This window comes from Spermophilus citellus (genome assembly GCF_964194105.1).
Source record: "Spermophilus citellus genome assembly, chromosome: 4".
Taxonomy (NCBI): domain Eukaryota; kingdom Metazoa; phylum Chordata; class Mammalia; order Rodentia; family Sciuridae; genus Spermophilus; species Spermophilus citellus.
This window is the reverse complement of record NC_138185.1, coordinates 20,144,537-20,165,731: the sequence shown is the minus strand read 5'-3', so window position 1 is coordinate 20,165,731 and position 21,195 is coordinate 20,144,537. Positions and strand designations below refer to the sequence as shown.

The window sequence follows — 21,195 nt, the reverse complement described above, 5'->3', positions numbered from 1 at the left end:
ACCTCTTCTTCTTCAAACATTTCTGTGCTCCCCCTTAATTTGAAACAGGACTTAGACAGTGATCTTGACCCCTGAATATGTTGGCAAGTTGTATTTGCCATACTTGTGGGGAGTGTTGCTTTGCTTTGTTGACGTGTGTGTGTGTGTGTGTGTGTGTGTGTGTGTATGTGTGTGTTTGTGTGTGTATGTGTGTTTCAAATTAAACCTTCAGTGATTTTGATTCAAATGGTTTGGGGTAGAGTCTGGGTATCAAAAAATTTGAAAGGTTCTGTAGTGAGTCTAGTGTTCTGCCGAGACTGAGAGCAACAGAGTAGGGTTTCCCATAAATTAAACATAAAAATGAAAATCTATAAAATTTAAAAGGAAAAGAAAACCAGTCCACCCCTACTCCTAGTTACTGCATTCTAACAGAATCCCAGGACAGGGGTCACCTGCTAGGCCCAAACATCTGCTGATCCCTCCATGCTACATGTGGGGCTCCCACTGTGCAGACAGTTATGTGGAGCGCACAAAAGAGGTGGAGAAAAGGTCACTTCCCTCAAAAGCATGTGGGACGTGGGAAAAAAACACACATACAAACACACAGAGTATTGTACAATTGGAGATTACAGAGCAGGAAACCGACACTGTGGAAGAGGAAATGACCGCCCAGCGAGCTCAGGCCAGAGTGGGACTCTTCCCCAGAATGCCTTTCTCCCCACTTGGCTCAGTTTTATGCCAGACCACGTGGCACCCTCTGCACTTCCTGCGCTGCTGTTGCTGGGATCTGGCCTGGAGCCAACACCATCGCTAGTGGCATCAGCAAGGAGACAAGAGTCACCTAGCAAGGTATATGCAACTACGCGTTGGTTAAGTTGTAGTTGATGAGTAGGCCCAAAGCCATGTAGTTCATTCTGTGTTTATAAAATCAGTGTTTCAGGTCCACAGATATTTGCAGATATTAAAACCTTCTTTGGCCTTGAAATTGTATTGTTATATTGTGTGCATATCTAAACATGTAACAACAATCCCACCACTATGTACCACTATAATACCAATAAAAAATACGGGGCAAAAAGAACATTTTTTGGTCTTGAACGATTCCTAAATATCTTATTATAGGTGGCACCATAGATGACCTTGAAACAAAGAGTGGAACTTTCTTGACTGGGGACAGATGAGAGAGGGATTTGGAGGACACTGAAAATGTTGCTTTCAAGGATTGGAGTATAGTTTAACTTTTTTTGGGGGGAAGGGCAAAATTTGTTGATAATTCACACATCATACAATTTACTCATTTAAAATATACAATGCAGCTGGGCGTCGTGACCCATGCCTGTAATCCCAGCAGCTTGGGAGGCTGAGGCAGGAGGATCCAGAGTCCAAAGCCAGCCTTAGCAAAAGCGAGGCCCTAAGCAACTCAGTGAGAGGCTGTCTCTAAATAAAATACAAAAGAGGGCTGGCGGGTGTGGCTCAGTGGCCCCTGAGTTCACTTCCCCCACCAAAAAAGTATACAATTCAATGTTTTTTTTTTTTGTACACTCATGGTTGTGAGGCCATCCAAAATCAACTTTAGGACATTTCATCATCCCCAAAAGAAACACCCCTTTACCAGTCATCTCCCAGTTGCCCCCACAAATACTCTTCCAGCTCCAGACAACCACTAATCTGCTTTCTGTCTCTGTACATTTGTCTGTTCTGGACTTTTCAAACAGAATCATACAACATGTGGCTTGCAGCTGCTTCTTTCACATTGCAATTTACTTTCAAAGCTCATCCATGTTGCAACATGTGTCAGTGCTTCGTCCTTTTCAATTGCCAAGTAATACTGCATTGTATAGATAGATTATGCCTTATTTATCATTTATTGCCTGGTAGACATTGGGTTGTTTCTTCTTTTTGGCTATTCTGAACATTTGGGAACAAGTTTTTGTGTGTCTGCATGTTATTATTTCTTATGAGAATATACCTAAGAATGGAGTTGCTGGGTCATCTGGTAACTTTAACATTTTGAGGAAAGGCCAGTTTTTCAAAGCAGTGTGATGTATGACAGTTCCGCTTTCTCTGTATCTTCACCAACATTTGTTATTGATTGATTGATTTTTTTTTATCAATGTTTGGGCTGCAGCTACAAAGGAAGACTCTCAGACCCCATCTCAGCTGTCAGAATTCCAGCTCCCGCCCCTAAAGGCACCAGAGTCCTGCCCTGTCCCCCATTGTCCCTGAGCACACTGAACTCAAACCTAGTAGGTCTAAAATGGTATTTTATTTTGGTTTTGGTTTACATTTCCCTTGCAGTTAATGATGTTATCTTTTTGTGTGCTTTTTGGCCAATTATGTATCCTATTTGGAGAAATGGCTATTCAAATACCACACCAGTATTGAGAAATGAACCCAGGAGCTCTCTATACCACTGAGCTGCACTCCAGCCCTTTTTATTTCTTATTTTGAAACAGGGTCTTGTTAAGTTTCCTAGGATGGACTTGAATTTGTGATTATCCTGTATCAGCCTCCTGAATTGCTGGGATTACAGGTGTGCCCCACCATATCTGGCATCATTGCTTAATTCAAGAACACAAAGATTATGCTTATGTTTTCTGAGAGTTTTATAATTTTAGTTCCAATATTTGAGTCTGGTCCATTTGTGGTTCATTTTTATATGGTGTGAGGTAGGGGTCCAATTCGTCCTTTTGCACCTGGTATCCAGTTGTCCCAGCTCTATTCAGTTGCAAAGATTATTCCTTCTTCATTAACTTGCCTTAGTGCTCTTATTAAAAACTGATTGACCATATACATCACTTATGTCTGGACTCTCAGTTGTATTCCATTGACCCATGTGTCGATCCTTTCACCCTTACCACACTATCTTGATTATGGTAGCTTTAGTTTGAAATCAGAAAGTGTGAGCCCTCCAATTTACTGTACAGTATACTTTAGCTCTCGATATCAACCCCGTGAGAGATGTGAATGAACAGCACAACATGGGGATTTGGGACATCCCCTCCCCTTGAAGACGTCATTTCAGGGACACTGGCTCCAGGTTCTACACATGCCTTGGAGAGATGGATTATCACCTTCTCAGCCCACAGCTCTTCATTATAAATCAATGGAAACATTCTGCAGAGAACAATGGTCCCCCTGGGTTATTTTAAACATCATTGTAAGTCTTTCCCACCTGCTCTGCTCTCTAATTGCTCCTACTCAAACAGTGTCATTCACAACTGGATTATTATTGAACTGAGAGGGAGACAGGGCAAGTGAAGGAGGTCTTCAGGGGATCGGGAAGGGCCTGTGGCCCTAGAATAGGCCTAACCCACATTTTTTTTTTTTTGCTCCTTCAAGAAAAGTTATTGAATTTTCTTAGTAAATAAGAAATCACTTAAATTCAGGTGATGTCTTCAGTCTCAAAAGAATATTGCTCACAAATAGTGACCCAGAGTTCTCCAAACGAGAGGAATCAAATTAACAGTATAGATCCCCAGACTCCCCAAACTTAAACCTTATCTGCCACCCCCCTCAGCTGGTTGGCCCAAGGGTGCCTGAGGCTCTAATCTCAGGAAACAAAGCCCTTTGTTGAAAAGAGAACTCTATTGTTCTAAGGCCACTGTTCAGGGAGTGTGGATTCCAGAGAATGTTTTGGGTTGGGTTTTTTCCCCCTGTGTTTATTAACTTTCTCTCTTCTTCCTGGGGGGAGGAGGGTTGGTTTTCAAAAGCAACTTAAAGATAGTTAAATTCATTGTGCAAAGAAAGGCACAGGGTGCAGGGCCTTCTGCCCCAGAAGAGGCTTGGTTCGCAGAGAGAAAGAAGCCACCCGTTATGTTTTGCATATTTATTTTATTGCGTTTGTATTTTTAGCATGAAATCTCAGGGAAGCAGCCCAGGTCTAGATCCTGCACATCTTCAAATCGGCAGACGTCAGCGAGGTACAACCACTTCCTTCCTCCTTCACTTAACCTCCCCTTTTTCCAGAAAGAGGATATGATGCTAGCCCACACCGCAGGTCACTTGTCTTGCTCTCCTCCGCTGGGAGACCTGTCCCCACAGACCTGTTCCTAGGGCAAGACCTGGTCGCGTCCCCGGACGTCCTGTGAAGCCTTCAGACAGGCTACGCGAGGGTCCTCAGGTAGGACAATTGACTTCCGAGCACTGGTACTATCCTATGTGACCTCGGGCAGGTTACTACTCCTTCTGGAGCTTCATGATACCATCTGTCAAATGGGAGCAAGAATGCCATTCTTGACTTCCTTCTTTCCATGGGGGGAGCGGGTGGGAGGAAGAGTCCATCTCATCTCCTTTCAATTTCCTCTTGTTCATAAAGAGGCCCCCACGCCAGGAGCACTGACACCCTTTGCAAGCAGGCTGGTGTTGAGTCGGTCCACCCCACGCCAGCGACTCAGGCCCCGCCTCGGGGGAGGAGCCGAAAGGCGGCGCGGAGGCTCGCCGCCGAGCAGAGCTGGCTCTGTCGCCGCACTAGCAGCTGTGGCTTGGGGACCTACTGACTGAGCCAGGGCCGGGAGCCGCCCGGGGCAGGGCTCTAGAGAACGGGTGAGTTCCCCGGCGGCGCCTCCTCCTCCCTGCGCTCTGCGGCTTGACAGGGCGAAGGACAAGAATCTGGGCGGGGAGGTGGTCTCAGCTTCTGATAACCTGGTGGAGGACGAGGGACTTAAGGTAATTTGGTGGGGGGCACTGGAAAAGCAGGTACCTAGAGCTCAGGACTGAGGATGGAGTGGGGCGTTCTCCCGCGTCTGGAGCCTCCATGTCTAGGCTGAGGTGAGGAGTGCACTGGCAGGTTGTTGGCTGGGGTTGTAGTGGTGCGATCTTGGGGCTGGTGGGGAGTGGTCTTCGGTGGGTTCTGACTGATGGGCCGCTGACTGCGGGGGTAGCAATGCCCAGCGGGAGCCACAGAGCACTAAACACCACAGGCGCCCAGTCTCTGGATTGGGCATGGGGGCGCCGCCCCCTCGCGTGGTGGCGCCTGGTCTCCGTAGGTAGCGGCAGGGCGCAGAGAGCACTCCTGCCCGGGCGGGAAAGGTCCCCAGGGCTGGTGCCACGGCGAGCAGACCTGCCCGGCCGCGGGATCCCCGGTGTCGGCCGGCCGGGGCAGACACCCGCGTTGTAGTTCCCCGGGAGGCGTGCGCCGGACCTCTCCCCAGGGCCGCCTTGCCTCTCCCCGGGGCCGCTGTGCGCTGGCCGCCGGGTCCCTGGCGCCGGGAGCGCTATTTGCCTTGCCGCCGAGTCCCGCGCGTCGGCTCCTGCAGGGAGTAGCGCCCCCGAGCGCCCAGGGTCGGCAGAAGCCGTAGGATCCTCTCAATGGAGAGGTCGCGCAGAGGGGTCTCCCCCAAGGTCACCTGGAGAGCCCAGGTCGCCCCGAGTGGGGGGCCAGGAGGGGGTGGCGCTCGCTATCCGCCTGCTTTCCGATTACAGACTCCCTTCCTCTGCTTTCTCCTCCCGGGCCCGGCCTGCGGCTTCCCTGGAAATGCTGTTGATGCGGCTCCCAGTCCCGGGCGGATAATTGAGCCTAGGCGAGCTGTGAATCTGGCCCTCCTGGGAGCCTGCGGTGCGCCGCCGCCACGCGCCAGGCCCAGGACCCGGCGCTGCCTGAAATCTCGAGAGCGGAGGGAGAGAGATGCGGCTGCATAAGCGCTTCTCAGAACCGAAAGCCGAGCTGCTTGCGCGCCCATGTGATTAGATTCCACATAATGGGCCCCTGTTCTGGCTGTCAGAAGCGCCCACCAGTTCCCCGCGGCTCCGAGCACCAGGTGCTGCTTCTGAATCGCCCTCTGTGGAGGACCCGGAGCCCCGAGGTACCAGGCGCCCTTTCCCGCCGGGATCTCTGGAAGAGGCCTGCAGTTAGCCGCGGGGGTACTTCCCTGTGCGCCCTGCCATTTCCTGCGGCTGGTGGAGAAAACCTTCCATCTGAAAGGTCTCGTTTCAGGCTGCTAACAAAGCTTCTCAGCTCAGCCAGCGACTAACTGTCTGCCCGCGGGCAGGGAAGGCACTTGGCCTCCTGAGCCCCAGAGGTCTCTATGAAATGGGGCTACCCAGGCCATGGGGATGATGAGTGCCGGGCCTGCGAAGTGCTTGGTGCAGTGGAGCATGGGAGGTGAGCCCTCCTAGCAAACGCTGGCGCCTTCTATACTGGCTAGAGCTGGGCGTGTCTCTTAGGTGCAGGAGTGGACCCCTAGTGGGTGGTTCTGCAGGGGCTGGGGGAGTTTCTGCATCTCTCTCCCTAGTTTTGTCGCAAAGAGCCAGCTTGCAGGAGGCGGTGGGGGCCGGTGAATCCTTCCAGAGTGCTGCCTGCTCACAGGGCCTTTCCCACACAATCCCCCATCCCCTTCTCTCCCACCTGTCACCCAAATCCCATGTTCTCTGCCCCAGTCCCTAGGCTATTTCAGACAAGGTGTTGTCCAGGCCACTGTGGACCTTCAAGAAGGTACCTGCTTGTCAACTGGGTCTGACCAACAGTGTCTCCCCAGCTCGTCCCAGTCTCTTCCTTTAGGAAGACCACTCAGTCTTTCCTTGGCCTCTTTTGGTATCCTCCTGCTGTGACATTCACTTGTAGCTCTGTGGTTCTGGTGAGGCCCGGCTTCCTGTTGCTCTCTGTGCCGTCCCTGGCCTGGAAGTACACGGTGGGCAAGGCTGATGCCTGGGGCCTGTTCAGACTTTGTTCTGCTAAGTGAGCCAGAGTGGAGGTTAAATTCTAATCTGGCTGTTAACTCTTTTTGGAAGCCTGAGGGGGATGTTGAGGCAGAGTTGCATTTTTCCCTTAAGGCTAGAACTTTCTGCTGAGCTCTTTTGGCCTCTTTGAAAAGTCTGGCTTTTCTCAAAACCAGCTCCATACCTAGAGTAAAATTTCTCTAACAGAGGCCGAGCCAGCCTGGTTTAGCAGATTGTCAAGGCACATGCATTGATTCCATGCTATGCTTAGACTCTCAGGACTCCTGCCTCTGTCCACCTCTTCTAACATAGCCACCCCACTCCCTGTCCCCAGAACCCTTATAGCATTCAGTAGACAGGAGGTCCCAACTGGCATCCTCCCAGTCAAGACTGGTACAAACTTCTCTGTCCCATCACATCTTAGAGATTGGCCTCCACAAAAGGCATTCTGTCTTTTACAGAAAGCCATAAGTATGAAGAGCAATGAAGCCAGACAGGTCTAGGTGACATTACACTCTAAACCCAAAAGCTCTGGGACCCTTTGTAAAGGTCTTATTCTCTTGAGCCTTAGTTTTCTCATCCAGAAAAATGGGACTCATATTAATGCCTACTTCATAAGGCTGTGAGGATCATGTGAGATCAGACACATATAAAATGCTTAGTAGATCACCTGGTGCAGGAGGAATGCAGGAAGTGATCATTGTCACCATCACCACCATTTCCTCTCCTGCACTGAGCTCTCAAAGGCCCTGCTTCCTCCTGTTCAGGGAGTTAGATTATGTCTCCTCTGCCTCTAGCTATCTGGACAGGGAAAACCTAGAGCCTGACTCCTGGGTTGAGGGTGGGGCTCTCTCCTGGGAATTTGAGTCCAGCATGAGTCTGTCCCCACGGAGTCTGAACATCCACTTAAGCCTTTCTCAGCTGGCTATCATTCTCCAGGGCTCATTGATTCCTTCAACAGATGTTCAGTCCATTCCGGGCCTTGTGCTTAGCAAGGGGTTTCAAGATGACCAAGGCAGCTCTCAGGCTCTCATCTGGGGGAGAGGCAGGCCTGGAGACAGACAGTGAGGACCCTGTGAAAGAAAAGCTTCAAAAGCAAGAGGCAGAAGTTAAGAGCATGGGAGAACAGGTGGGCTGAAGCTGACCAGGTGTGAACCTTCAAGCTGCCATTTCATCACTGAGTGATGACGGACAGATTTCTTACCTGTCATGTGGATAAGCTACCTTTAGAAGGTGATGATACAAGGAGAAAAGAGACCATGTGGGTAACAACTTAGCTCAGGACCTTCTAGACATGAATAAGTACTCACAGATGTTAGTTGCTATTATTATTAGTCTATTATTACCAATAACAGGTGGACGAAATTTGCTGTAGGAACATATTTGAGCCCTTCAGTGACAATTTTCCAGGTGGTAGGTACCGGAGGGGTTGCAGCTCTTGCAGGGAGAACCGCTGTGCATGTAAAACGGCACATGGGCTTGAGAGCACTTGGTGTCTTTGGAGAGCCATGGGCGGGAGTCACAGCTGGAGCCCAGCCAGCACCAAGTATGAGGGAGCAGGGGTTAGGAGGCCTGGCCTGGGGGGAGGCTGAGGCCATCCTGCCAAGGGCCTTGAATGGTTAAACACTCGCTGACCCGAAGCAGGCACACGGTGGCCTTGTCAGGTGGCAGGTCTCTGAGGAGGGCTGTCTTGATTGTAGCATGGGAGAAAGTTCAGGATTGACTTTTGCACGGGACGATGGACTGGCCTGAGCTTGTTTGCCAGTGCAGTCACTGTTCCTCCCTGGGTTCCACTTAGGAAGCACAGAGGTCCCCTTCCTCTTCCTGAGATGCTTCCCCGACCTCTGCACCTGTTTCTTTCTTCCTGGGACTTAGTGTCTCACATGGAGGAGTGGGTATGGGTGGAGGAAGTGTCCTGACCCGACTCCCTTATTGATCACAAATTGCACCAGATGCCTTTCTGGTCATGTTCATGGCCTTGCATTGCCACCGAGTACTTGTATCAATTTATTGGAGTGATGCACCTGTCCACTTCATGGAGGGGGAAACTGAGGCACATTGCTAAATGCATGTCACTTGTATAGAAATCACATGTGGGGAGTCTCCACAGTTGCCCTGTGCTGCCCCACACCTCCTCTTTCACGCTCTTGGTAAATATCTAAAACTGACTGCAGAAAGTCTGGCTTGTCTCATGCTGTACCCTCAGATGCTGGTCAGTAGGCATTCTGGAGACGGGTCACAGTGGGGTGTGCTCTGAGTACCTGCCATGATTTTGGGGAAATTGCTGTACGCAGGTACTTGTGGGGGGAGGTTTTCTTGAGTAACTCAGAATCTAGAATGTCATTCCTCAGCCCACTGGTGCTCCACAAATGTGCCCTGATGCAGGCAGTTTGCAGCCTGATTGATGTGGCAGGTGGTGGCCAAGCCCCACAGTGGCCCCAGGGAGGAATGAGTCTTTTAGGATGGTTGCTCAGAACATCACATGACCACAGACCCCGCCCTTTACAGAAGGCATCTTAACAAAGGCTCAAGTTTCCTTTACATGGAGATAAAGTTTAGGTCTAGGGTTCCAGCTTTAGGGCCTCGGGCGATTTTTTCACTTCCTGAGCCTTGGAAAAGGCTCTTCTTCATCTGGAAATTTAGGCCATATTTACTATAGATATTACACACACGCACAATTCAGAATTGTCCTAAGGATTGTAAGATGCATGTAAAATGTCTGGCTTTCAAGTTGTAGGTAACGTTGGTACAATGTCCATCAAATTTTCCTCCGTGGTACTTAGTTATGATTATAGGGTTACGTTCTATGGTGATCAGTATTCTTATAGTCTCCTGGTTCTCAGTTGGAGAAAATTTGCCCCACCACAGCACCTTTACCAACATCTAGAAGTGTTTTGGGTTGTGACAACCCAGGAGGGAGAGCACAGGGGGACAGGAGCTGCTGACCAAAGATCTCTCTAGCACATATAGACCAGAAATGCTGCTAAATATGCTATAGTACACAGCACAGCCTCCCACAGGGGGGAGAGAGAGAGAGAGAGAGAGAGAGAGAGAGAGAGAGAGAGAGAGAGAGAGAGGGAGATCGGAGCCCAAATGTTAATAGTGCCAAGGTTGAGAAAGCTCCACTGGACTGTAAGTCCCATAAGGTCAGAGACTGTCTAATCCATTCAGCCCTGTGTCCCCAGTTGCCCAGTGTGATGCCCAGGAACCCAGGAGACAACCAATATGCATTAAAGGAATGAATGAGGACTTGGAAGGCCTATGTGCCCTGGAGCCCCAGGGGTTTGGCTTACGGGACATTCTGAATGGGCAGAAGAGATTAAGGTGAACCTGAATGACAAACAGCCAGTTGGAATGCAGGCCAAAGAAATTCAGACCAAGCACTGTCTTCCCTCCCCAGCAGGTGTGTGGGGCCTTTTGATCCGGATCCTTGCTGCAGTCACCTCTGCATTTGCTTATGCAGATGCAGGGCCCACCTTAGCCTGAACAAGTAGGCTGCTGGGGCTGGGGGATGTAGGTGCTGACAAGAAACGCCCTGTCGGCTGGGCCCTTGGGATTTGTCAGGCCAGCGCAGCTGTGATAGCTTCCTGTTTTTTCCCTTCTGGTGCATTGAAGGAAGCCCACTGAATGGCTATTTTTCCACTGCCGTTTACAGCGGTGTGATAGGCCTTGGACTGATGAGGTCAAGCTGTGGCGTGAAATCTGCCTGATGTCTTGTCGCCTGGCCAACAGGAAGAAGGTGCTAGTTTTCTTCTGCTGTTTGATGTCTTCGGATGGCTTTGGGTAGGGAAGCAGGGGTTGAGACTGTGTTTAAAGGCAGGGAGTGTTTTACGCCCAGAATTATAGAGGCCAGTGTTGTCTCTCTCTTTTTTAAAATAATTTATTGGGAAAACTTATTTTAATGGACTTTGAAATAAATAACTCATTAAAGCAATGGTTCCCTCTGAGCCTCCGGCTGGTTGCTGAGCATGAATCTGGCTATTGAAAAGAATACGCTGTTTTTTCAGGTCTCTGTAGGAGTTTGAAGGACAAGATTGGCCCCCATTAGATGTGCACATGCAGATGAGGGGAAGGGGTCAGGATGTATGCCTGAGGTGTATGCCTCAAACCCTGAGGTTCCTCTTAGAATGCAGAGTGTGACTCAGTGGGGCTGGGGACAGAACTTCTGTGTTTCTAGTAGGTTCCCAGGGTGCCATCCCTCTGGTCTGTGAATTGCACTTTGAGTAGCAGCAAGCTGGAGAACTCTAAGCCTACAGGTGAGGGTCCCTGGTGTGACCCACTCAAGCACAAAAGCAAATTCAGCCTGTGTGCCTGTTTGCACAGCCATCTGTTCTGCTGGCTGGCTTGCAGTCGCAGATGTTTACTGCACCTCTTTGCTGTGTGCCCAGACCTAGGACCAGACGGGATGCTTGGCCTCAGGGAGCAGCTGAAACAGCCAGCACTTGTGTGATGAGCTCTAGTGCTTCTGAAAACATGTGTCCAGGAACACACTGTTCCTAGGTCAACTGGTCACCTGGGGCTTTTGTTAAAAATACAGATCCCTGGGCCCTAGCCCAGCCTACCTGTGTCAGAATCAGCCAATGTGGGGGAATCTGTTTGTTTAAAAAGGTGTGCCAGGTGACTCTGATTCACATGGTGGAGGAGAAGGTGGGAGGAAGAACTGGCACCAAGCACTGGTTAATTGCTTAGCAGGACTGGGCTAGGGTTGAAGAGCTAGGTACTGCCCAGGGGTACTGGGCTAAGGGAGAAGCTAAAACCCAGCCTGTGCTCCACTGGCCAAGCTCTGCTCCCTGCAGGATTGCCTCTGCCTGGAGGGAAGGGTGAACTTTTCTTAATATTAGTAATAATCATTAACATTTGGTACTTATTATGAGCACTGTCTATTTAACTCTTTTAATTCTCCTGGCAAATCAGGTGGCATTATTCCCACCCTAATTACTATTGCACAGGAAAGTGAGGCATAGAGAGGTTCAAGGACATCCCCAAGGTCATACAGTCAGGACTTGAATCAAGCACCTCTGGCTTCAAGGCCCTTGCCCTTAATTATTTCACTTTCTGGCTTTTCTTTGCACAGAAATGCTGCCTTTTCTCTGTGGGGTTGTCCCTCCTCTCAGGGAGTGCCTTTTTTTTTTTTGGTACCAGGGATTAAACCCAGTGCTTAACCACCAAGTCACATCTGCAGACTGTTTTTACTTCTTATTTTTAAAGAGGGCCTCACTAAAGTGCTCAGGGCCTTGCTAAATTGCTGAGGCTGGCCTTGAACTTGCCATCTTCCTGCCTCAGCCTCCTGAGCCACTGGGATTACAGGTGTGCTCCACCATGCCTGGCTGGCAGTGCTTTTTTTGTAGTCCTTCCTTCAGATGGGAGAGGGAGGCTAGAAGTGACCCTGACTGGCTTTGGAGTCAGACCTGGGTTCAATTACTGTCTCCACCACTTACTGCAATCTTGAGAAGTCACTTGCTTAACTTCAGTTGCTGAACTCCTGTTTCCCCAGGTGTAAAACAGGATGGACAGTAGTACAATGACATGGATACAATGAAGCAGGTAGTCTTTGCTTGTGGTGTAAGATGTACTTGCTATGTATCAACTGTTACTATTGCATCATTATCTTTAAAGTCAGCTTTGGGAGTAATAGCTGGCCATAGAGCAGAAGGGACAAGTGAGCAGAGCCCTGGGTCAGTACATTCCCGGGGGGGGGGGCAGGTGAGTTGTTCACCAGGTTACTTATAGCCATCACTTACCTGGGCATCCCCAGTGTCCGTGCCAGGCTGGAGAGTTCTCAGAATTTCTTGGTTCAGTGTCTTCATCAGAACTGGTTTTATTTGCTGTCATCTAGTTGCAAGTAAAAGGTACACATTCTGACATTCTCTTCAGGGTTGTTGGCCCTTGTTGGTGACTTTCCATGTCTCGAGGGTCCCGTTAGAACTATTGCTGTCCTCAGCTCACCTGTAGGCAGGAACATTACCTATAGCCTTATTAGGAAATATGGAAAACTTTCCCCAAAATGTCATTTGTTTGTTTCCTTTGACATATGAAATCAAGCTTTTGTTTTCTTATTGCTATGTTTTATGCTTTTTAATTATAAAAAGAAAACAAGCACATCATAAAAAATTCACACAGTACAGAAAAGTGGAAAATGGAAAGTAAAATTTCCCTGTCTTCCCCAGCCACTCAAACCCTTCCCCAGACAAAATCCCTCAATGTTTTCTGTATCTTTCCATAAATTTCAGATGCATATACAAACTCATATCCATTTGCATATTTATCCCTTTCTCTTTTGAATGCATCTGTGCCACACTCTTCTAAGGCTTCTTTTTTCAACTAATGTATCTGAGCACCTGTCAACACATATGCATAGGCCTGCGTCTTTTTTTTTTTTGGTACTGGGGATTGAAGCCAGGGGCACACTACCACTGAGTCACACCCCCAGCTCCTTTTCACTTTTTATTTTGAGATAGTATGGGGCACAGTGATGTGGATCAAGGTTTTTGATTGCCTTGTGGTTGTGGTGTGCTTGTGCTGGGAACCCCTTGTGCTAAAGTAGAGATTAAGATTGCCCAGTTGCTATGGTGATGCCCTGCCTGAGGAAAGTCTGTGTAAAGGCTCAGAGCTATCAGTCTTGACCTTGAAACTCAGACACTAACTCCCAGGGATAGGGGATTCTGAGCATAACAAGATAACTGTGATGTCTGTCAGTGCTGTGACCTTCAAGCCTGCCTGCTTTGCAGAAACTTTTCCACAAATCACCTTTTGATGATAAAACCTATATAATAAACATGCCGAGACAGCTCTGAGTCACTGTTCTCAACCAGAGATCAGTTTCCCACCTAATCCCAGCTTTCTCTCTTGATGTTTGTGTGTCTTTCTTAATCCCCCATTGCCCCTCCCTGCTATCTGAATTAATGGCTGTTCAGGGGGCAGCAAGACAGGGTCTCACTAAATTGCCTCAACTGCGCTAGACTTTGAGATCCTCCTGCCTCAGCTTCCTGAGTCAGTGGAATTACAGGGGTGTACTGCTACTCCCAGCAGACCTGGAAAGGCTGGGTGGTATTCCAGTGATTTAAAAAAATAAAATAAAATACCATCGTTTACTTTCTTGTCCCTTGCTGAGGTTGAAATAGTTCCTAGTTCTTTCCTAATGCAGATGTATAAGGTTATAAAATCCTCATTTGTACAGTGTGTATCTTCCTACAATGGTATGATTTTATCCATAAGGAAAATTTATTACAGTTGAAACTGGGTCAGATAATGCCAAATTGTCCTCCCAAGAGACCAAACCAATTTCTGTTTCCTCAGTGTAGCTGCCTGTTTCCCATTCTTCTCCAACACTGAGAATTTTTTTTTTTTTTGTGGTACTGGGGATGGAATTCAAGGCACATTACTATTGACATTGAGCACATTTCCAGCCCTTTTTATTTTTTACTTTTAGACAGGGTCTTGCTAAGTTGCCTGGGCTGAGCTGGAACTTGAGATCCTCCTGCCTCAGCCTCCTAAGTTACTGAAATTACAGGAGTGTACCACCATGCTTGGCTCTAACACTGAGTATTAAGGAAGCTTATTTTTTGCCAGCCTGGTAGGTACAGGTTGAGTATCCTGTATCTGAAAGGCTTGGAAGCATTTTTTTCCCTTTCAGATTTTGGTGTATTTTCATATATGTTCTTAGTGAAATATCTTGGAGGATGGGACCCAAATTCCAACACAAAATTCAATTATATTTCACATATACCTTAGGTTCATAGATTCTTTGACACATTGTTTTTAGTGTGCCTGCATATTGGCTGTGACCTGTCACATGAGGTCATGTAGAATTTTCCACTTATGGTGTCAGGTTGGTGCTCCCAAAGTTTCAGATGTTGGAGTACTTTGAATTTAAAATATTTGGATTAGGGATGCTCAACCTGCATAGAAGAGAACATTTCTGAGTCAGATTCTACAGTAATTCAGATTTTATGATGTGCCTATATAAAGATTGTTAAATATTCAAGATCACATTTTATCTGGTCTTGGGCTTTATATTGGAGACAAAAATTAAATTAAATCAGTCCTGGTCCTCACGTTGATCCCATCTCCTGGAGTCGGCAGAAACGTGGATAAATAAAACAAGAGCACAGCAGCGTGGTTGGCCTTGTGCAGGAAGAAGGCATAAGCCAGTGGTCTGATAAACCCCCTCTTAATGAGCATTGCAACGATTCCATAAAATACAGCATGCACCATGTCCTGGAATGCATTGGGTCGGGGGCACTTAAAATTCTCAGAAGAAAACAACTCGATTAGAGGCAGAAAAGTGGCACCACTCCCCGGTGGGAAGAGGCGAGGCGAGAAGTTAGGGAGTCTGAGTAATTTTAAATAGCCTCTTTGGTGGTTTCCATGTTTATTGAGGTGGTTTGTTGGAGAGAGCCTGTGCAGACACCCAGCCCAGTTTGTAGTGGGTGTGGTTGCTGATCACTTACACCTGGGCAGAGCTAGCCCAGGACAGGGAGCAAGAGATCAGGGGCTGGCTTTAAAAATCCACAGCTTTGGGGCTGGGGTTGTGGCTCAGTGGTAAAGCGCTCACCTAGCATGTGCGAGATGCTGGGTTCGATCCTCAGCACCACATAAAAAGAAGTAAAATAAAGATATTGTGTCCAACTACAACTGAAAAAATATGAAAAAAAAATCCACAGCCTTGGGGCCCATGGAGGTTGCACGTGGGTGACATAAACATGCTGCTTACCCCGGGGGTTACAAGGAGATGTGCCTGTCGTAGAGCAGATGCACAGGATGGGTGTTGTATGAATAAGCAAGCCTAAGATCTGTCTGCGCCTTGTAAGGAAATAGGTCCATTTAGAAAAGGATCTGATAGCTGATCTAACCACTTAGTTGGGACCTACCTGTCCCATACATCTCTTCATTCACTTGGGACATCTTAAGAGCAGCACAAGGCAAGGAGCCATTGAGAATATCAACTGAGACAGGGCTATGGAATGAGCCCAACCATTACTTTCATAACAAATCCCAGAGGCAGGGATACACGGAACCAGTTGTGGAGATGCAGAGGGAAGAGAGGGTGAGCCAGGGCATCCCTACTCTATCTGCCTGTGGAAGGGAAGTTAGTGGTCTACCTTCTTTCCCCCATCATCCAGATCTGTTCTGTCTGGTTTGATGCTACTGCACTTGTTCCAAGCTGATGGGCCACTTCCTGGCCTTGGGACTGTGGGATGATCTTAGTGAATTTTTAGTCTCGCACCCTCCCGTCCACTCTCTCCCATTTATTGGATACCTCCTCTGTGCTGGATGGCTCTGCGAAGGTAATGAAGAGTGAATAGCAAGTATCCCTTGTCTTCCAAGAGCAGCCAGTCAAATGGAGGAGGCAGTCTAAAGCCAACACTTACTCAACTGAGCATTAAGTGTCCCTGTAGAGATGTGGCCAAATGCCTTGGAACTAGAGAGAGGATCTAGAGAGGGCAAATAAAGAAGAAGAGTTCAGAGGAAATATAGAGTAGTGAGAGCTGGGCACGGTGGTACACGCCTGTAGTCCCACTAACTCAGAAGGCTGAGGCAGGAGGATTGCAAGTTCAAAGCCAGCCTGGGCAACTTAGCAGGGCCCAGTCTCAAAATAAAAAAATAATTGGGAGTGTAGCTCAGAGGTAGAGTGTTCCTGAGTTCAATTCCCAGCACCCCCAAAATAAATAAAGTAAAATAAAGAGCAATGAGACAACATTGTCTGAATGAGGCAGGGTGAGTCAAGTGCCTGGAACGTACTTAGGATGGATATTGTCAGAGCAGCACTGGAGTCAGCTCTCAGGGAGCATGGAGCCTTTTCCAGGTGGAGAGAAAGCACCGTGTTGCCACCCCACAGAACCACACGTGTGGGGACGGAGGTGAGTGTGGTGTAGAGAACCGCATGGGCTCTGTGTAGATGGACCTGGGGTCCAACCCTAGACCTGCCGCTTCCTGGTTGTGACTTTGGGTGTGTTAATCTGAGCCTTCCTTTCCTATCTGTCAAGTGGGGATAATGGTGATGGTTTTTAGGACTTGTTGTGGGGATGGGGTTCCTGGTACATTGTAGAATCTCAGCAGATGCTGGTACCATTGTGCAGGTGGGAGCCATCAAGCCTGTTCAGCGTTGCTGGAAAATCGGGTACTTAAGGGTTGGAGGTTGGGGAGGGAGGCTAGGATGGCCAGGCAGAAAGAGGAAATGTCAAGGCCAGAGGCTGGGCGGTCTGGACTTTAGGCTGAGGGCTTGAGCTTGACTCTAACAGGTAGTGGGAACCATCACATCTCCCCAAAAGGGAAATACAGAATCAGACTCAGCCTAGGAAGGCAAACTCTGCTAGCCGTGTGGATGATGGGCTGAGACAGAGCAAGCAAATGACTTTGGAAACTGGGGCATCCACATTCTTGTGTTGGCAACTCACAGTTCCCATTAGCAAATAAAGGCTCTGTGAAGTCCTGCAGCCAAGAACTGACTGGAGAGGCAGTTTGGGTGGTGGCTAAGGAGCAGGGACTTCAGGGTCAAAGCCAATCTGGACTTGAACCCTACCCCTGTCTGAGGGTCCCACCCTGTTGCTCTCTGGCTGTGTGCCTTGGGCAGTGACTTAACCCCACTGAGCTTCCTTTTAAAATGGGAGTCAACAGCACCTGTCATGTAGACTTGTTGGGAAGGTTAAATGGGATAGTGTAGCACTTTGCTCACTCTTGGAATGCAGTAAATGTTCAATAAAAGTTAATAAATTATAATGGTGAAATATATCACCTATTTTTCCATGGAAGGCCTGTTATAGTTGTCTCCTGGTGTTTTCCAGAAAACATCCTGATTTAGGTTTTCTGGAGAAGCAGCAGCATTTTCTGCTCCAAGAAATAGTGAGGAGGGTTGCCAAGTTCTGACACAGTGGTTCTTGGATGCACATCAGACCCACCTGGGGGAGCTGTTAGAAACGTCGATTCCTGGCTGCACTCCAGACCAATTAAACCAAAATCTGTCGAGGTGGGACCCTCAGACATAGTATACTTTTTAAAAATTGCAATGATTTACTGTGGAAGAACATATACACGAAGGCACACAAATCCCAAGTAAATGATTTTTTTCACAAACAGAGCATGTTCAAGAGACATCCAGCAATCCAGTGGCAGCACTGTGTCCCTTGTCAGTCATCCCCACCTTGAAACTACCGAATACTGTTCTTAAAAAAAAAATGATGATTCTGGTAGCTATGTAGTAGTCTTGCTCTGTGGTCTTCTTGTGTATGCCCAGAATTTCCAGTTGATTCCATGCATAGTCATGTTTGAAACCCTTCTACCTAACATGTGTTTGAAAAGTGTTGGTGGAACTGGAGAATGGGATGTTACGCTGTCTGTAGCCAAAGGTTTTTTTTTAAAATTTTTAATTCTAATTTGTTATATATGACAGAAGAATGCATTACATTTCATATTACACATATAGAACACAATTTTTAATGTCTCTGGTTGTACACAAAGCAGAGTCACACCATTTGTGTCTTCATACATGTACTGAGGATAAGGATGTCCATCTCATTCCACTGTCTTTCCTACTCCCATGCCCCCCCCTTCCCCTCCCACCCCTCTGCCCTATCTAGAATTCACCTAATCCTCCCATGCTCCCCACCCCCAACCCAATTATGAATCAGCCTCCTTATATCAGAGAAAACATTTGGTCTTTTGGGATTGGCTAACTTCCCTTAGCATCATATTCTCCAACTCCATCCATTTACCTGCAAATGCCATGATTTTATTCTCTTTTATTGCTGAGTAATATTCCATTGTGTATATACACCACATTTTCTTTATCTATTCATCTACTGAAGGTGTAGCCAGAGTTTTTGACCTGGCTGATCAGTCAGTGGAAGGTGTTTTGCTGTGAAGGACAGATGTTCAGGTGTATGGAACCTGGCAGGCTGCCCCTCATTCCCGCAGGCTTCACATGGGCCGAATGACTGAGTGATGGAGCTTGAAGCATCACAAAGCTCTGGAAAGAGGACATGTGGGACTTCAATTGTGTGTGTGTGTGTGTGTGTGTGTGTGTGTGTGTGTGTGTGAGAGAGAGAGAGAGAGAGAGAGAGAGAGAGAGAGATATTAAAAACCTGACAGAGACAGGAAGACATGAGAAATGACCATATAGATGTTGTCAGAGGAGATCTGGTCTTTGGAACCAGAGTTTAGAATTTTATGTCATATTTTTATACCTTGAAGCTTGTCCAGAACATGGCACTTGGAAAAAGCTAAAAAGAGGGATCATTGAAATAAATATTAGGACTACATAACTATCCTGAGTGGGAAGCACAATTCACATGGATGCAGAGCAAGGTGTCAGAGAGGATTTAGCTGAATTGATTCATTATTTTGGTTTTTTGTCATTTCTATGTTGTGGCTGAGATTTCCTATCTGTTCACTTATTACAAACATAATTTCTTTTATAGCCTTGAGTGAAGCTATGATAGCTGCTTTGGAAATCTGTGGATTCTAAGGTCTGGTTCATCTTGAGATAAGTCTTCACTGATGGCTTTTCTCTTGAGTTTGGGTCACATTTCCTATTTTTAAAAATCTGTCTAGTAATTTTAGATTATGTCCTGAAAGCTGAGGATGAGTGAGACTTGAAGAGATTCTGGGTTCTCAGAACATAGTGATTTTTTTTTTTTTTTTTTTTTTTAAATCTAGCTGTTAACTTGAACCAAGTCAAACTCCAAATTCAGTCTCCTTTGGGTGGGACAACATCTGAAATCTTTGTCCAGGTCATTTGACCGTAGTTGAACTGCTTGGAGTCTGCCCTGCACATTTACCATTGAGGGAGATTTGGGCACAGTGTTCCCTCAACATATGGGGATACTGTTCTGTGACTCTGTCTTTTCAGGGATATCTCTCTTCACTCTCCAGCTTGTGATTACTTGATTTCTATCCTTTAATTGCTCAAATGGTGAAAGAGAAGTTTTCTATCCAAGCTTAGCCACTACATCCACTGGGGCCTTCCGTCAGGTAAAGAGTTACAAACCTGCAAAAGTTACTTGGTGCCATTTTTTTCTTTTTAATGTTGACTTCCTTCCAGTTTGTGCCACTTGTGGTCAAACAAATCTAGTGAATTCCAATAAACTTATTTATTTTTGGCGGGGGAGGGCGTGTCTAGAGTTCATAGTAACCATATACAGGAAGGTTGGCCCAGCATGACTAAAGCAGAACCTCTCTGATCAGGAGGTTTGTTCATTCAGGGATCCTGGGAGCCAGCTTCCTTTACTGCCCAGCATGTGGTAGGTGGCGATAAATACTTATCTCTTGACTAAATGAATGAGGCTTTAAATTTACAATGGAAATGCATGAGCAGAGAAAATTGCCAGAAGAAAACCCCCTAACTAATTATTCATTGGTGACCCGATTGAAACAGAGAGGGTGTTCAGTGATTTGCTCGTGAAGATCAGACCGTTGGGAGAAGTCAGAATCCCAGATAGCAGAGCAACCTGAGATTGTAACACGGGGAGATAAATTCAATTCTGATAATAACACCGCTTTTGTGGGATGGGGCTTCTGGCTCATGGAGACTTTATCCTGTTAGAAGGAAAGAAGGGAAGCAGAGGTATGCTTAGCAATCTGTATACCCAAGAGGAGGGAATCAAAGTGAAAGAACTTTGGCTGGAGATCAAAGGGGAGGGACAGAAGTAGTACTGTACCTGCAGTCACCTACAGAGCGCTTCTCCGCATGGTGACCTGCAAGGTCACAGATCCAGCATGCATACTTCAAAACCTGCATATTGGATGAAAACTTTATTGACCAAACTGTAGAGCATCTGGAAACTTCCCTATCTAGTCCACTAACAGTTTCATCTCCCAGAGAGGAGAGGAGGGAGGGCAGGAGCAGTTATGAATCTGGCTTGGGAGCTGGGGGGGTGGGTGAAGTGAAAGTGCGGAAGTTCTCCTCGGAAAGGAGAGGCTGGCCGTGGGGGTGGGGCCCACAGGGATTTGGAAGGCGCATTTAATGGAATTTAGAATGAGATACATATATCTCCAGCTCAAGCCTCCAAAAGCAAGGACAGCTCCAACAGTAAGAGAAGTTATGATTTTAATCAGTTTTTCTTACTCTGCATAGATTTTATTTATTTTCCTTCAAGGACTCTTTCTTGCTACCAGTCAGGCTACTGTGGCCCATTTTCCCTGACTTTTTAAAAATTGTGTTTTCAAGCAGGAGAGGTATTACTTATGCTTAGTGGATGGCCTGGGCACTGAGGCATCACACAGATCCTGGGCTATTCCTACTGCAAACAGCTGAAACACCTGCCCCTACTTACTAGTGCCTTGGCCTCTCTGAGGCTCAGTCTTCTCCTCTTTGAAATGGGGATAATACATACATTTTTAGAGTTGGTGAAAAGATTCCAGGCAATGTCACATGCACAGCACTAGACAGGTGGAAGGGACATTGTGCCTAAAGCTTTCCTTCCTATCGAACATTCTCTTCTCTCTGGGTTCATTTCATGCCCATAGTTTTAAACAATGCTCACTTACAGTTTCATTAGCATACATTTTGCTGTACACTGGTTTCAGCAAGTATTTTTTCTATTACAAATTGGTCCATCTGGT

General features: G+C 47.3%; 1 protein-coding gene across 3 annotated transcripts in view; it reads left to right on the top strand.

The window, feature by feature from the left end:
* Window positions 1-4,030: 4,030 nt before the first annotated feature.
* The window catches only part of PPP1R16B (protein phosphatase 1 regulatory subunit 16B), a 102,515-nt gene continuing 85,350 nt past the window's right edge, over window positions 4,031-21,195 (top strand). The window contains exon 1 of one of the 3 annotated variants that reach the window (XM_081289086.1): window positions 4,031-4,102. The gene's annotated coding sequence lies outside the window, so the exon portion shown is untranslated. Of the gene's footprint in view, window positions 4,103-4,231; window positions 4,648-21,195 lie in introns of those variants that run through there. The other 2 variants (XM_081289084.1, XM_081289085.1) reach the window with 2 other exon arrangements.